This window comes from Muntiacus reevesi, chromosome 3 (assembly GCF_963930625.1).
Source record: "Muntiacus reevesi chromosome 3, mMunRee1.1, whole genome shotgun sequence".
Classification (NCBI taxonomy): Eukaryota; Metazoa; Chordata; class Mammalia; order Artiodactyla; family Cervidae; genus Muntiacus; species Muntiacus reevesi.
In genome coordinates, this window is record NC_089251.1 from 178649689 (window position 1) to 178667777 (window position 18089).

General features: G+C 39.4%; 1 protein-coding gene across 5 annotated transcripts in view; it reads right to left on the reverse strand.

The window, feature by feature from the left end:
• Positions 1–18089, reverse strand: part of AIG1 (androgen induced 1) — a 269086-nt gene that overhangs the window by 192028 nt on the left and 58969 nt on the right. The window lies entirely within an intron of this gene.

Sequence of the window (18089 nt, forward strand, 5' to 3'; positions counted from 1 at the left end):
GAACCTCACTGAACTGTGAGAAAATATCAAGCAATCTAATATACATGTATTGGGGCCCTGAAGAAGCAAAAGGTCATGTAAAAAGAATGTATTAAGAAATAATGGCTGATGTTTTTCCAAATTTATTGAAAACTATAAACCCACATGTACAAGAACCTAAACCATGGAGCAAATACAAAGAAAACTACATAAGCATAGTGCAGTAAAATGCTGAAAATCTGTGAAAAAGAGGCAATCTTAACAGTCACTACAGAAAATGGCATCATGTACAGAAAAATAAAGATTAAAAATATCTCAAACTTCTAAAACAAAACAAGCCAGAAAACAGTAAAATTATAGCTTTAAAGTTCTCAAGGGAGAAAAACCATCAAAGGTGAAAATTTTTTTCAGACAAATAGACAAATAGTGACAACTGACTTTCACTAAAAGAAATGTAAAAGAAATTGAGACTATGATACCAAATATAACTTCAAATTTAAACTAAGCAATGACAATTGCTAAAATAGTAGATATGTGGATAAACAAAAAAGATTTATCTTCTGATTTGTTTTATTTTTAAAGATAAATGACTACTTAAGGCAAAAATATAACAATATATTGTGAGGTTTTAAACTTATTTGGAAATAAAATTATGACAATCAAAGCACAAAAGATAAGAAGGGAGGAACAGAAGGCATGCTGCTGTTGAATTCTTAGTTACATATAAAGTGGTATAATATTATTTGACAGAAGACAGTGACAAGTTAAAGATGCATATTATAAACCCTAGAGCAACCACTCAAAGAATGAAACGGAGATCTTTAGCTAGTGTATTGGTTTTCTGTGCTGAAAGACAAATAACCACAGACTTAGTAGCTTAACACACAAATTAGTAGTTTACGGTTCTTCAGGTCACAAGTGCAGGTAAGTTTGTCTGGCTTCTATGCTCAGGGTACCACAATAGCAGATGTACAGTGCTGACCAAGTTGGGCTCTTATTTGGAGGTTCAAGAAAAGGATCTACTTTCAAGCCTTGAGTCTTAGCTCTTTTACACTATAAAACCGAAGTTCACATTCTCTTGTTAGCTGCCAGCCAGAGTCACTCTCAGCTCCTTCTATCTGCTCTTCGATCCATGTACAATGGCTCCCTCCATACGCAAATCCAGAATGTCAATTACTCTTTATGCTTTAGATCTTTCTAAATCTCTCTTCTGTTTTACTCTTCTGATCTGAAAAAGCTTTCTAATTTTAAGGGTTCATGTGATAATAAGGTCAGACCCACATGGATAATATTCTTTCTTAAGGTCAACTGTTTGTATATCATAGTGTAATCAGAGGAGTTGTAGCTCATTCATTCACAGGTTCCCAGGATTAGAGTGGGACATCTTTGGGGGCCAATTTAGAAATTCTATCTACTGTAAATAATAAACAAATACTGGAAATAAAATGGAATATTGATAATATCAAAGTAATTCAAAAGAAGTCAGAAACTGGGAAAAAGAAACAAAGAACAGATGACACAGAGAAAAAAATGTAAGAGAGCAGGCTTTAATCCAACAATGCCTATAATTACATTAAATACAAATGGTTTAAAGCTTCCAATTAAAAGGCAGAGATTGACAGATTGCAATTAAAAAACAAACAACACTTCAAGTATAAAGATGTGGATTTGTTAAAAGTAAATGGATATGAACACTAATCATAAGAAAGATGGAGCAGCTATATTAATATCAAAATAAGGTTTCAAGATAAGTGATATTGCCAAAAATAAATCATGATAAAGGGATCAATTCACTAAGAAGGCATAATGATCTTAAATGTGTACTACCATAGTTGAGCTTCAAAATGGAGGGAGCAAAAATTGATTTAACAAAGGCTTAAACTGCTCAATAAGCTTTTTTAAAATAAATAAATGATTCACTTGTTCTTGGATAACAGATGCTTTTATGAAGATTTAAAGTGCAAATGAAAGGAGAGAAATAGAATCTAATATTCCAGAAGAGAAAAACAAAAGTTCTGCAAATATAAATGTAATAGTCTAAACATGTTGCCAAATTTAGAAGATTAATGGTATTGTGAACCCTTATACACCTCTACAGCTGACTCCTCTTCTTAACCACTGGTGTTGTGTAACATAGCAGCCCTCTCATCATTACCTGGTGGCTACCCTGTCGCTATAGGTCTCTGCAGCGGCTCTCCCCTGCTTATGACCACAATACGGCTGCCATGCCTTAACTGCTGTGGACGACTTCCCCAACGAATGTGGAAATCAAAGAGTGGAGATACCACAAAACAACTTTCTCCCAATTTCCAAACATCAGGAGACACAGAGGGATGTTGGGTATTGCTATCTTTTTTTTAACTTACACTGGTTAATACTCAAAAGATAATACCTAAAAATTATGGAACAGTCCATCATTTCCTGCAGAGAAAGTCAGTCACGGACTGACTTTTGGTTATCTGTTCATTTAAGAAGCAGTTAGTCAATACTGTTAAACCGTTTATGTTTCTGCCACTTTGTGAAAATCTGACTTGCGCTGACAGCTAACAAATCACATTAGAGACATTTCACTCTGCTGCTGATATGTATCATGCTGTCCACTGCAACTTAAAATTCATGAAGTTAAGAATGTAAAAGTCACATGAAGATGCACAAGTGAATCTTAAGTAGGATTCCCTTGAAGCATTATTCAGCTCCAGCCATTCTGCAGAGCTGGCATTTCCAAACCATCAGCTCAGCATGACATACATATACACCATCTGGCTTTGAGTTCTTAGCAGGCTGCTTGATCTTATTATTTTGTATCATGTGTAGAAATGAAGTGGTCAAATGTACCATATCTCTCCAAGAAATATAAATAGAAATCTATCAGAATGGGAAAAAAACATCCCAAGATATTTTGCAGTCATTCCAGCATTTATTCCTCTAGAATGTTCTCTACTGTTTAATTTGTTCTGCATCTTCTGTCCAACCCCTCAACTCTCCTTGGCAGGAAATCACAACTTATTTACTGAGTTATTTTATGTTTAGGATTCACTTCCACAAGTGTGGAAATGTACCCAAATTCCACTCATGTCTTCATCTTTCTTGACATGAGTATCTTTACTAAATTAACATTATTTTCCTTTTTCTCTGGAATGCACTAAACTATTACAATTCTGTTTGTACTAGAGGGCAAATTCATTAGACTTCTAACATTTATTCCCAAACATATAGGACACAGTTTATTGAGAATGGATTTGATTTCACTTCACTAGGTCAACTTCAATATCCAAAGCTAAGTTACATGTAATTGCACCAAAGCTATAGTCTCTATATCAGGTTATGTTATTACTTCAGTTGCTAATTTTTACATTTCTGAATAATTGGTCAAACTCAGGCAAGAACCAAGGATGCACGAAAATAGGAAAAGTATAAGTAAGAAATGGAATCATTATTCGTATGAACTTTAAGACCAGTAAATGTGTCTTGACCTTTGGGAATAAGATTCCTTGTAAATCAACGTACTGCATTTTGCTCATATTTTACTTTCATAAGATTAATGCAAAGAGTACCATAATGCTTGCTTTGAATATTTTGCTTAAAGTTAATTTTTAGACACAGCAGACAGAGGAAACAAGAAGATGGAACTCTGAGGGGTGGCAATGAAATTGGAGTGATGTGGATCATGGAATGAAGGAAAACTGTGGAGAGAACAGATGGAGAGAAGGCAGTGAGATTTATAGGTGTCATAAGGGAAGGCCTGGAGGAGTCCTCCATATGAGGACAAGAGCATTAATTAAAGGGGAGATGATAAAGAAGAAGTGAAAAATCTATCTAAGCTCTTCAGTAATCAGAGGATAACATTATGTACACTCTAGTAATCCAGGAAAGAACGGAATAGATAGACAGATGGAACATGCCTATATAACATACATGGCATGTGTTGTGTTTGTGTAATTTCTCCTATGCAGAAGGGTGAATAACACATTTGGAGAAATGGTGTGAGCTGAAGGCCTTTCAGTTTCTTATACATCATGTGGTACTGTACAGTGAATAGCGAAAGTTGCTCAGTCATGTCCGACTCTTTGTGACACCATGGACTATACAGTCCATGGAATTCTCTACGCCAGAATACTGGAGTGGGTAGCCTTTCCCTTCTCCAGGGGATCTTCCCAACCCAGGAATCAAACCCAGGTCTCCTGCACTGCAAGCAGATTCTTTACCAGCTGAGCCACAAGGGCAACCCAAGAGTACTGGAATGGGTAGCCTCTCCTTTCTCCAGGGGATCTTCCTATCCAGAATCGAACCAGGGTCTCCCACATTGCAGGTGGATTCTTTACCAACTGAGCTACCAGCGAAGCCATGGCACTGTATAGCATAAACAGTTATTTTGTTTTCGGTTCATAAAACTTTCAGTGTAGTTCTCGCTCAAAACCAATCCATGGCAATAAATGTTTTCAATGAAGAGTGAATCTGAAGGAGTGAAATACCATGTTGAAAGAATACAAGAGCTACAAAATAGCAGTACCATAAAACACAATCGTCTAAGGGACTCCCCCTTCATTCCACAAATGTCTCACTTTTTAATAGTGCATAACTCCTTCTTATTATCAAGATCGAGAGTGAATACCAACAGTAGTTTGGCACTAAGGGACAGTGACTCAGTATGAAATCAGATGAGTGAATTCTGCAAGGATTTCTTCACATGTGCCTCCAGTGGAGACATCTGAACCTCTCTGGCAATTCTACAGAATGGAGCCCATCAGTTACATGGAAGCCATCATTAGTTACAGGTTTGAATGCTACTCTGTAGAGAAATCAATGCATTAAAAAGCACCACAAGCTCTCTCTGCCTCCTTCATCCTCTGAGACTATTTCCATCAGACATACTGCCTGGTCAATTTTCTGCCGGTACCCTTGGAGAGAGTTAGCCTGAACAAGCCCAGATGGTCCTCTTACTCTAATGACTGTAACTCTTATTTTTCTAAATCTGCCATTTAAGAGATGTGCTTCAAGCTCAAGTATTTTCAAGGAATCTTCACCACAAACATTTTTGAGGAGATGGACTCACGGCATCATCAAGGCCGTGGTTTTCAGAATGTGATTTAGAGTCCTTGACCATGTACACAGACATTTACCTCATACTGCTCTATCTCATTACTGAAAATCGATGAAATCAGCCATAAGTCACCACCGGCAAGCAATCTATTCAGATAGAAAGAAAAATAAGCTTTTCCATCAGAAATAAAGCACTTAGATAAGCTTCTTTGGAAAGGAAATCTTGTCCACAAAATTTGTTTACAAACATCATAGAATTTTTTTCAATACGTAGCAAGGAGAGCAGTCATCTAAAGAAAGCATTGCATGCGCTTCACACAGTAATGGGTGCAATCATTCCATGTTCTAGCAATATCCTGATAAGAGCACTGCAGAGCTCTTTCTGGGGCTTCCATTCTAATCTGCAAATAACGACAGAAAATTCCCCTTGGGTATTTTCTGTGCTCCACTGACATTAGAAGCTACCCCAAACTTTTTACAGGTTTAAAGATTTTTTTCAACTATTAATATTAGCATGAATCCTTTTTAATACTGGATTAAACCCACTACTGATTCATTTAACAAATATTTATTGATTAACTACTACATACAAAACACTTAGTAAACTACTAATGCAGCAACACAGACTATTAAATGATTGTATGCTGTGAGGCTAATGTGAATGCACCTAGAAGCGTCTAACCTCTAACTTAGTGGCATCTGCATTTACTAAATGCACAGTAACAGTGGTGAACAATTATTTAAAGAAAAAAGATGTATCTTTAATAACACAAATTTCTTTCAAAGTGCATTAATTTCCTAACACTGTAAAATTGGCTTTATCCAAATAAATGTTTACTTGTGCAACAAAAATTATTAATGCCAAACATCAGTTCAGTTCAGTCGCTCAGTTGTGTCCGACTCTTTGCGACCCCATGAATCACAGCACGCCAGGTCCCTGCCCATCACCAACTTCCGGAGTTTACTCAAACTCATGCTGATCGAGTCGGTGATGCTATCCAGCCATCTCATCCTCCGTCGTCCCCTTCTCCTCCTACCCCCGATCCCTCCCAGCATCAGGGTCTTTTCCAATGAGTCAACTCTTTGCATGAGGTGGCCAAAGTAATGGAGTTTCAGCTTCAGCATCAGTCCTTCATAATCATTAGTTAAAGAACTAGATAAGTCTGAAATCTAAATAAAAAAGGAACTGAATTAAGATCAAACCAGATCCTAAGTTACGACATGAAAGTGTTAGCCACTCAGTCATGTCCAACTCTTTGTGAACCCATGGACTGTAGCCGGCCACGTTGCTCTCTCCATGGAGATTTTCCAGGCAGGAATACTGGAAGGGTTGCCATTCCCTTCTCCACAAGATCTTCCTGACCCAGAGATTGAACGCAGGTCTCCTGCATTGCAGGCAGATTCTTTACTGTCTGAGCCACAAGTGATGACATTAAATCAGATAATCTATGATACATAACCCATGCACAATCTATATATATCTGCAGGTAACATTGTATTATTAAAGCCCATTAGAAAAACATGGTCCCCGTTCATAGATGTTTCTGCTTTAAATACTTATCAAGCTATTGATTTTGGTCTAACACTGAGTCTACAAAAAGACTATGTCTGCATAATTGGAGATAAATACTTGGCAGGAAGCGGAATGGTTAAAATATTTATGAAAGTGGTTCAGTGTGTCAAGATGCTGACTTTTGCCTTCAGAAACAGGGTCTTCCTAGACAAAAGCTTCTAGATGGGCTCTGAAAGGTCTTACTCCTTATCAGACTGCATTTTCCATTTTAAACCCAAACTGGCCACTGTTCCACCGCATTAATTTACTATATCATTTTGAAGTTAATTGGTGCAGAGCGTAAAAGGTATGATGGACCATTCTTTTCACTTCTGTTCTCTACTAGTTCATCTGTGACTTCATAACATTTTCAGTTCAGTTCAGTGCAGTTGCTTAGTCGTGTTCGACTCTTTGCAACTCCATGAACCGCAGCACATCAGGCCTCCCTGTCCATCACCAACTCCCGGAGTTCACCCAAACCCACGTCCATTGAGTCGGTGATGCCATCCAACCATCTCATCCTGTCGACCCCTTCTCTTCCTGTCCTCAATCTTTCCCAGCATCAGGGTCTTTTCAAATGAGTCAGCTCTTCGCATCAGGTGGCCAAAGTATTGGAGTTTCAGCTTCAACATCAGTCCTACCAATGAACACCCAGGACTGATCTCCTTTAGGATGGACTGGTTGGATCTCCTTGCAGTCCAGGGGACTCTCAAGAGTCTTCTCCAACACCACAGTTCAAAAGCATCAATTCTTCGGCGCTCAGCTTTCTTTATAGTCCAACTCTCACATCCATACATGACCACTGGAAAAACCATAGTCTTGACTAGACGGACCTTTGTTGACAAATAATGTCTTTGCTTTTCAATATGTTGTCTAGGTTGGTCATAACCTTCCTTCCAAGGAGCAAGCGTCTTCTAATTTCATGGCTGCAATCACCATCTGAAGTGATTTTGGAGCCCCCCAAAATAAAATCTGACACTGTTTCCACTGTTTCCCCATCTACTTGTCATGAAGTGATGGGACCGGATGCCATGAACTTAGTTTTCTGAAGGCTGAGCTTTAAGCCAACTTTTTCACTGTCCTCTTTCACTTTCATCACAAGGCTCTTTAGTTCTTCTGTGTGGATAACAATAAACTCTGGAAAATTCTGACAGATGGGAATACCAGACCACCTGAGCTGCCTCTTGAGAAGCCTGAATGCAGGTCAGGAAGCAACAGTTAGAACTGGACATGGAACAACAGACTGGTTCCAACTAGGAAAAGGAGTACGTCAAGGCTGTATATTGTCACCCTGTTTATTTAACTTATATACAGAGTACATCATGAGAAATGCTGGGCTGGAGGAAGCACAAGCTGGTATCAAGATTGCTGGGAGAAATATCAATAACCTCAGATATGCAGATGACACCACCCTTATGGCAGAAAGTGAAGAAGAACTAAAGAGCCTTGTGATGAAAGTGAAAAAGGTGAGTGAAAAAGTTTACCTCTTTGTTAAGAGTATTATAAAACCCCTGGGTTCTTATAGCTTGAGACGGTATGAAGCTAGTGCTGGAAGGGTCCTACCAACAATTAACTTAAGTGACAATGTAAAATCCCAGAAAAAAATGAAAGGTCCCTGAGACATTTTAAACTTTCATTAATAATACAGAAAAATCTGAGAATACCAAGTGAGGAAGATGGTGTGGAACAATGCTAAAGGGAGTATACTTTGGTTCAATCGCTTTGGAAATAATGGCATTATCTAGTAAAGCTGAGGATGCATACACATTTTAGTGGTCTTATGCCTGTCTCTGGTACCTAGAGTATGTAACATGAAATGAGATTGTTGTTTTAGGTATATGCTTCTGTCCTTTAGATGAGTATGAAATTTGTAAAAAGTCAGAAATGGTACTGTAATTTATTACATTAAGAAACTAAGAAGTACATTACAGTTCTCAATTACTCAGGTAACAAATTAAATACAACCATTACTTTCTTCACAAAGTTATCACCTTAAGTTTCTATTAGGAAACAAGATATTCTTATGCTTAAAAACAGAGTTGACCCTTGAACAGCACAGGTTTGAACTGCATGGCTCCACATATACATGGATTTTTTTCAGTAGTAAATACCATGCTACTACATGACCTGTGGTTGGGTGTGCCCACAGATGAGGAACCTCAGATGCGAAGGGCCGGCTATAAAATTATACACAGGTTTTTCTACTGCATGAGGGTCTCTAACTCCCACCTATTCAAGAGCCAACAGTAACTTAATGGACACAATTTTGAGTCATAACTAAATTGGAACATGATTTTCTTGTACTTAGAAACTGGTGATAGAGCAGCTTCTCAGCAGGTATCTGTTTTACACAGGGCAGCGTACATGTGTAGATGCCACTTGCCCCATTCGTCCCACCTGCCCCATTCGTCCCACCTGCCCCACTCGTCCCACTTTCTCCTTCCCCCACTGTGTCCACAAGCTCATACTCTGATCTGCATCTCCATTCTTTCCTTGCAAATAGGTTCATCAATTCCATTTTTCTAGATTCCATATATATGCGTTAATATATGATATTTGCTTTTCTCTTTCTGACTTACTTCACTCTGTATAACAGCCTCTAGATTCATCCACATCATTAGAACTGATTCAAATGCTATATACCACAGGGAGCAAAGCCTGGTGCTCTGTGATGACCTAGAGGGGTGGGATGGGGGCAGGGGAGGGACTCAAGAGAGAACTGATGTATGTGTAATTACGGCTGAACTGCATTGTTTTACAGCAGAAACCAACACAACATTGTAAAGCAACTGTCCTCCAATTAAAGAATAAATAATAAAAAATAAATAAATAAACCAAGACTTTAGATCATGCATAGAAAAAAGGTAAAAAAGAAAACCAAACTGGTGACCTTTAGAACACTGGATGTGTAAGTTTATGCTAGGTTTTAGAGTCCATTGATTTATTTTTTTTAAGCAGGGTACGTTTACTACAAAGATTGATTAGGCTATCATAGGAGAGTAATTATTACATGTACAGAGGAGGCTAGATGGTGCTCTGGGGCTCACGGAGAGCAGCCAAGGAAAGGAGAACTTGGAAGAAGTCCCCTACCCAAGGATGGGCTTCAGACCTCACTGAAGACGGTGTGCTGGCAGTCAGGGAGGTGACGGAGGTGCAGGTGAGCCTCTGCCAACGGGCAGGTGCAGAGAGGAGGTGAGTGACCACTGTGGGCAGGAGACCTGGAGCAGGTGGTGGGTGCCCAGGTCGGGGGGGAGGGGCTGCAGGGCCTGCACGCCCCCTGCCTGTAGCTGGGGCCGAGCAATACTAAATGTTCTTCTACCCACACGGCTGAGCACTGGGACAGCAGCTGGAACCGGTAAGTGACGCCCCATCCTTCTGCAATGTCCCTTCTGTGTCCTTACTGAGGAAGCTCAACATCATCTTCAGTGTAAAGGAGATATGCTTATTTTATGTTGTTTTTTTTTTTTAGGAGTAGGAGGATTTTATTTTTTTACTTTTTCTTTTTTTTTCCATTTATTTTTTATTAGTTGGAGGCTAATTACTTTACAATCTTGTAGTGGTTTTTGCCACACACTGACATGAATCAGCCATGGATTTACATGTGTTCCCCTTCCCGATCTCCCCTCCCGCCTCCCTCCCCATCCCATCCCTCTAGGTCTTCCCAGTGCACCAGCCCCGAGCACTTGTCTCATGCATCCAACCTGGGCTGGTGATCTGTTTCACCCTTGACAGTATACTTGTTTCAACGCTATTCTCTCAGAACATCCCACCCTCGCCTTCTCCCACAGAGTCCAAAAGTCTGTTCTGTACATCTGTGTCTCTTTTTCTGTTTTGCATATAGGGTTATCGTTACTATCTTTTTAAATTCCATATATATGCATTAGTATACTGTATTGGTCTTTATCTTTCTGGCTTACTTCACTCTGTATAATGGGCTCGTTTCATCCATCTCATCAGAACTGATTCAAATGTATTCTTTTTAATGGCTGAGTAATATTCCATGGTGTATATGTACCACAGCTTCCTTATCCATTCGTCTGCTGATGGGCATCTAGGTTGCTTCCATGTCCTGGCTATTATAAAGAGTGCTGCGATGAACATTGGGGTGCACGTGTCTCTTTCAGATCTGGTTTCCTCGGTGTGTATGCCCAGAAGTGGGATTGCTGGGTCATACGGCAGTTCTATTTCCAGTTTTTTAAGGAATCTCCACACTGTTCACCATAGTGGCTGTACTAGTTTGCATTCCCACCAACAGTGTAAGAAGGTTCCCTTTTAGGAGATATGCTTAAAAGGTTATGGAAGAGCAGGTGTTACAGGGTGAAATTTGGAGCTGAGAGACAATAGCTATCTCTTTTAACTCACCATGACTTGATTGATATTTTAAGAGCACTGCTGACAATACTGTAATTATTCTAATGAAATACTGAGAATGAGGGAAGGACATTTGCTTTTAGTTATTCAGACAGTCTGGCCTGTCTCTTGACTTTGGGTCATTTAATTATTTTATGCCACCTTCTGCAGATGGTATATCAGGAAAAGATGATGGAGATATTATCATAACATTTTAAACATGATGCAACATTCAAAGTGGTCAAATTTGCTGCTACTTTGTGGTTGCTGTTGTTCAGTCACTCAGTTGGGTCTGATTCTTTGCGACCCCACGGACTGTAGCCAACCAGGCTCCTCTGTCCATGGGATTTCCCAGGCAAGAAAACTAGAGTGGGTTGTCAATTTCCATCTCCAGGGCATCTTCCTGACCCAGGAATCAAATCCTCATCTCCTGCATTGGCAGGCAGATTCTTTACCACTGAGTCACCAGGGAAACCCAATTTATGGCACTTGTGTTAGATAGATAGGGCTGAAGTGAAAGACCTAAACTAAAATTTGCATGCATATTGAAAATTAACCTATCTTTATCATACCTTTCCTGATCGTATCTGAATTGTTTATAATAACAGAAAGTACAAACCAATCCAAATGTGCACAAACCAGACTCAACCTTGGATAAACAGAGGTATAAAAGAATAACAGGCAGCAGGGAAAATAAAGTACCTAGAGTTACAGAGATTAACACAGATGATCACACAAGTATAACACCAAACAATAAAAGCAAGTCATAGAAGACCAAAAAGGTATCACACCATTTAAATAAAGTTCTAAAAGAAAGGAAAAAAGAACCCACAACATCAGTCCAGTGACACACATGTGGTAAAACCATAAGGAAAAGCAAGACAATAATAATAAAATGCTACCTAGAGTCAAGTTAGAGTCTCCTTCTCCCCACCCCAGTATGCATTTTAGGTTGTCTTTTGTTTTTTCCCCCTGGATTCAAATGAAATAAAATCATCATTAGTGCTGCTATTTTATAAATGCCTAACTCTCTTGCAGGCACATGGGGACAGAGTATGGTTTTTGTTCAATATTGTATCTCTAGAGATTGGCACATCTGGGGTGTAGTATTAATACACATCTACATTACAGAATTAATGACATCTAATTACAGAATTAATGACAGTGGCAAAGACAGCTGAGTAGAGAAGGAGGGCTGGTAGGAGGATGGCCAGGAGATGCAGAGGGCCCTGTTAAGAAAGTGACTGCGCAGCTATATTTCAACTGATCTGCACTGTTAACAGCGCGGCTTTCCCCACTCTCCAACAGTAGGGCATTCCTATGAAACCCTTCACAAGCTGAAAAGGGTAAAGCAGAGAAGCAATGACCTTAGGACACATCACGCTAACAGATGCACAAAATAAACTGACATAAAGTGTTAAGCCACCACAGTTTTAAGCTGAGTGTGGTTCCCAAGGAAGGCGCTTGGTGACATCCCTGTCACTGCTCTGAAGCACATACGTTTCACTATAAAGCAGAAGCTGAACTCTATCTCTTCCTTTCATCTTTTTTTTTTCATGTAAAAGTGAAAATCCTCTAGGAATTTCTTTTGGTTAGCAAAAAGATACTAATGTAGGTCTTTTATAATAAAAGCCAAGTGGTACACAGCAAGCTCTAGAAAATCGGGGGGCGGGGAAGGGGTACCTGTATTTATTTCCAGTCGTGCTCAGCGCCCTAGTCAAGGGCATGCAGATAGACCTAGTGGGTATGAGGGTCAGCAGGGAAAACCCACAAGGGGCTTGCTAGGACAGTGACGGGGTCAGGAGGTGAGTAACTAAAAAGCTAGATCACCGGGTTTAGAGTGGCTAGAGAAAAACACGGAGTCAGGACAGTGACAGAGCATGAGGGTTTTTTGGGGGGCGGGGTGGTCACAGACCTAGTGGGAGCAAATAAACTGAACAGTGGGAGCCTGCGGTCCATGAATGACCTAGAGGTCAAGCTGTTCTCAGTGACCGTGAGATCCAATGGCAAGCAGCTCCTGCGAGGTGGTGATACAAGTCACCAGAGTTGAAGAGAAAAAAATATCATGAGGAGTGAATTTCATGTGCTAATGTGATTGTAAACTTCTGGGGCAAAAAAGAAAAAAAAAAGAAATTGGAACCAAAATACAAAGAAGCATAGGTTCTAAAAAACTATCACAGATACTTTAGAAACCTGTCAATTAAGTATATCAATATAAAATATATGTTTATAAACAATGAGTAGTAACTGAGTGCCTTACATCAATAGAAATACAAAGAATGGCATTTTTCCTTTCACTTATGTTAAAGTAATTCATCTTCTTTTGACCCTGCCACATTTCTGTTCTCATAGACACACAAAGTGTGTTTAAAAGCCAATAAATATTGCACACACACACACACACATACACACACACACAAACCCAATGCAGTACATGGACAGAACAATTAAAAAATGATAAATATATTCCACAAAGGGATAAATCTCACCACTTTTATTACGGGTAGAATAAGGAAGGAAAACCAAAAATCCTGTGGAGTTCCAGCAGATATCCATTTAAAATATCCATTTCTTCTTCAAAATACTACTCATCCAGAACTCTAAGAGACTCTAATTCAATACTATCCATTAAGAAATCAAAACACATTCAAAAGTATAAACTCAAGAAGAAATAACCTAAGAGTTCTAGAACCTCAGGAAATAAAAAAATACATATTTTATGTTGCTCCATAAGGTACATTAACTTTGAAAGCTAGCAATAATTTTCTCACCAGGATAACAAATAAATGAAAATAATCTGTTGTTGGTTAGAAATCAGAAAGTGTACTAACTTTTATATACGGAAGCATACTAAAATTTATATCAAATTTTAAAAACAGCTAGGAAAGTCAACATTATGAAAAACTGTCTTGTCCAGGGTATAATACATTAAATTTAGTAAAAAAAAAAAATTTTTTTTTAACTATAAATTTCTAAGTGATTCCAAGTAAGATTTTTCTGAGGAGTAGCTTTCAAAAATCAGAACCACTAAAAATAAGTCTATTTGAAATAAATATCACGGGTTTTAGAAAAATCAAATGTTTACTTATGTTTCTAAGAGTTAAAACGTGAACAGTACAGCCTTAGCCACTTGCCAGTGAGAAAGCCCAAAGTGTGGACCACACTGGAGTTGATCCTAAGAAAGTGGTTTTAATAGCTTCTCCAAGTAACTAGCTGTTTAGCCGCTAAGTCGTGTCCGGCTCTTTTGCGACCCCATGGACTGGAGCCCGCCAGGCTTCTCTGTCCATAGGATTCCCCAGGCAAGAATACTGGAATGGGTTGCCATTAGTGATATTTTAATGGCAATTCTGGTAGGTGAAGAAGGAAGAAAATAGGGGGTGGGGGAAGAAGGGAGGAAAAAAAGACATGTTAAATGATCTTTGGGAGAAAAGATTCATGGAATGTTGTCTCTGTCTGTTTGAGCTCTGTAATAGAAGCACCATACACTGGGTGGCTTATAAAGTGAAATTCATTTCTTACAGTTCTACAGGCTGGGAAGTCCAAGATCAAGCTGCTGGTGGATCCGGTGTCTGGTGAAGCCCCGCCTTCTGGTTCACAGATGGCGGTCTTCTTGCTGTGCTGTTACAAGGCAGAAGGGTCAAGAGACTTCTGTGGGGTCTCTTTTGTAAGGGTATGATCTCATTCACTAGGGTTCCACTATCATGACCTAATCACTTCCCAAGGATTCCACCTCTTAATACCATCATCACCTTGACGATTTTAACATATGGATTTGCCTGGAGCGGGGCACGGAACACAAAAATTTACTCCATAGAAAACGTAAAGTTGTAATAAGCACACACATTCTGGAGGAAAGTTTATATATACACTTCATCCTTAATATTACATGGATGTCAAACTTAGAGTTAATAACTCTCTTGATCAGGATGCAGCAGCTGAAGGTTAATGTTTCAAACTAGTAAATGCTAGAAGAAATGACGCAGTTGAGAATATGGGGTGGGCAAAGAAGGCCTAATCTAGTCATCTCTTCCATCCTAATTGATATCAGATGCTACAATTGAACTGGTATCTAGAGATGTTCATCAGATTATCTCAAATTTGTAGACTGACCATGAGGAAGCTTATACACACACACACACACACATAATATTTGCCTCAGCTGTTGTTTCAAAAATCCATTACTGAGTCCAGGACAAATGTTTTGGTCAATACACTTTTGTGACATCAAAATATCATGCATCAAAAATCTCCCCAAATGCTGGATCTGAAAACTCTTCCTTCTTAGAGGCCTTCTTTTCCTTCCTTGTGCTGTGATGGTGCGAATCCCACACATCAGGGCACTGAGTAGGGTTTACGAGAAGGGATGAAGGTTTCTGTCCAAGACCCTTTATCCAGGTAGAAGTCCCAGATCCCAAACACTGGAGGAAGAAGGGATAAGCCACTCAGATAACTAAGTTCGAAGTGTTCCTGAGCTACTGCAAACACTTAACTGCTTATCTCTTTATCTTAAGTGAAGGCTCCGCAGTTCTGGAAGCCCTACCTTCCATTGGGAGTATAAGAGGTATAGGGCTTTAGCATCATTCTCTTCCATCCACAGCATGTGTATCTATTATGATATTGACCAGCTGCCTGTGTGTTTTAGGTCCAGGGGCTGTTACCCATGCACAGAAGTGGGCTTTACTCCACTTAAGTGCTGTCCTAGACACAGATACCTCTTAAGGGTGTAGCATATTATGAAAATTATTCCCTACTTTTTCTTAGTTTTCAAAACTCTTTGATTTAAACATATATGTCGCAAAGTTTATGATGTGTTTGATATTTAAACTGAGCACATCTGGGAAAATATCTTAAAGTCTTCTGATAGCCAGAATGCTTCCAGACATGAAGCATTAGAGACGTGCTAGTAACTGATAAAGAGAAAGTGCTATGAAAATTCTTTCTTGGGAACACTCTCTAGAAGTTTCCTATAGGAGCACTTTTGGCAATGTTTTCACTTAGGTCTCTCAATTCCCTCTTTGTTGTAAACTCGTAACAGAATATTATGATTCAGTTACTTATTAATGTAAAGCAACATAAATGATAGATCTTAGGCTATGTCATTAAATTCCTTTCTTTGTTTAATTCATTTTTATTTTTTATTTTATTATAGTAAGAACACTTAACATGAACTTTACCCTCATCAAATTTTAAGGGCACCATACAGTATTATTAACTACAGGCACAATGGTATAAACAGGTCTCTAGAATTTATTCACTTTATGTAACTGAAACTTCATAACTGCTGATCAGCAACTCCTCATTCCCCTCTGCCCACCCACTAGCAACCACCATTCTATTCTGTTCTCTGAGTCTGATTATTTTAGAAAGCTTGTATAAGTGGAATCATGCAATATTTGCCCTTCTGCAACTGGCTTTATTTCACTTAGCATACTGTGTTAAACTATTAAATTCTTTAAATTGAATAAATCTAGTCAGATGTGAAAAAGCTCTCTACAGACACATGATGATAGAAGCCTGTTTACACAACCATTTTCTGGAAGGTATCATTAACGTAGAAAAATTGGTCCCTGTTTTAAGTCCAATCAACAGGTCTGTCTTACCTTAATTTTTGAAAGCACATTGTAAATAATGTCTATTTTAGTAATACTGTAATTGTGGACCCAAATCCTTTGGTGTTTTTCCAAATCACTGTGTTTTTAGATAGTAAATTTAGAGGCTAAGGTGACTATGTCTACTTGAACATTATCACGAAATATTCTGCACAGGGTTGCACGGAATCAGCTCCAGCAATGCCCAAATCATCTTCGCGCCTGAATCAATCCCCGATGAGAAAATTCTTTAAATCTTTCAGGCCATGAGGGCAACATTTAGTAAAAAAAAAATGTTTTTGGTAGTCACCACAGTGTATAGGGTATAAAGGCTATACATGATCAAATTATGCATCAAAATCATGATATATTGCATTTTTCCAAAAGTATGTTATAGCTATGATCATCCAGTCTAGGCCTCTGGTGGCTCAGAAGTAAAAATAGTCCACCTGCCAATATAGTAGACATGGGTTCGATCCCTGGGTTGAGAAGATCCCCTGGAGAAGGAAATGGCAACCCACTCAGTACTCTTGCCGAGGAAATTCCATGAACAGAGGAGACTGGCAGGCTACAGTCGATGGAGTCACAAAAGAGTTCGACACAACTTAACAGCTAAACAACATATGGTAGTCTACGACACGTAATGTGCGTTTATGTAGTTGTTCCACAAGTTGGCTTTCCCCTCTTCCCACTGAATATTCCTTCTCTGTCTCTTTGCTGGTTCCTTCCTGCCCTCTCAGCCTCTCAACTCTGCACACTCCAGGGCTCTGACATTGGAGTGCATCTGTTTTCCAGCCGTATTCACCACCTTGAAGATCTGATCCAGTCTCCTGACGTTGGATACTATCTCTGTGATAAGGGCTCATATTTACATGGACATCTCTAACCCAGACCTTTCCCTTGAATTCCAGCTATCTATTCAACATCCTCATTTGAACATTTCAGATAGGAATCTCCAACTTCACAGGTCCAGCACAGACCTTCTTGCACTCCCTGCCAAATCTGCTCCTCTCAGTCATCCTCATCTCCATGGATGGAAATTCTGACTTTATAGTCATGCGTCCCCCAGGTCCGCTTGTGCCATTCATGAGCAGATCCTGATGGCTCTATGTCTAAAAATCATGTCCAGAATCTGACACTTTGTACCACTTCTACTGCTCCCTCCGTGGTCCAAGTCACCACCAACTTTCCCCTGGGTTGCTGGCAAAGCCTCCTGTCTGACCGGCTGGCTTTTCTGCTTGACTCCACTCTGTTTTCTATGCAGCAGCCAGAGTGAGGCTATGAAAAGTCAGATCACGTCACTCTGCTCAGCGCCCTTCAAAAGCTTCCTATCTCATGTGCAGTAAAAGCCAAAGGGCCCTTAGCAGCACAAAACAAGAGGCTCCTTGCTGTTTCTGCCACTGTCTCCCTAGCCCGCCCTGCTCCAGCCCCACTGGTCTTCTGTTTGGGGCCTCTAAATTTGCTCTTTTCTTAAAGCACTTTTCCACTGTCTTCATGCAAACCTTAGCTTGTAGGGGAGGCTCCTCCCCACTGATATTCCCTAGCTCCTATACTGTCTTTTTTCCCTTCCCAAGTAACAT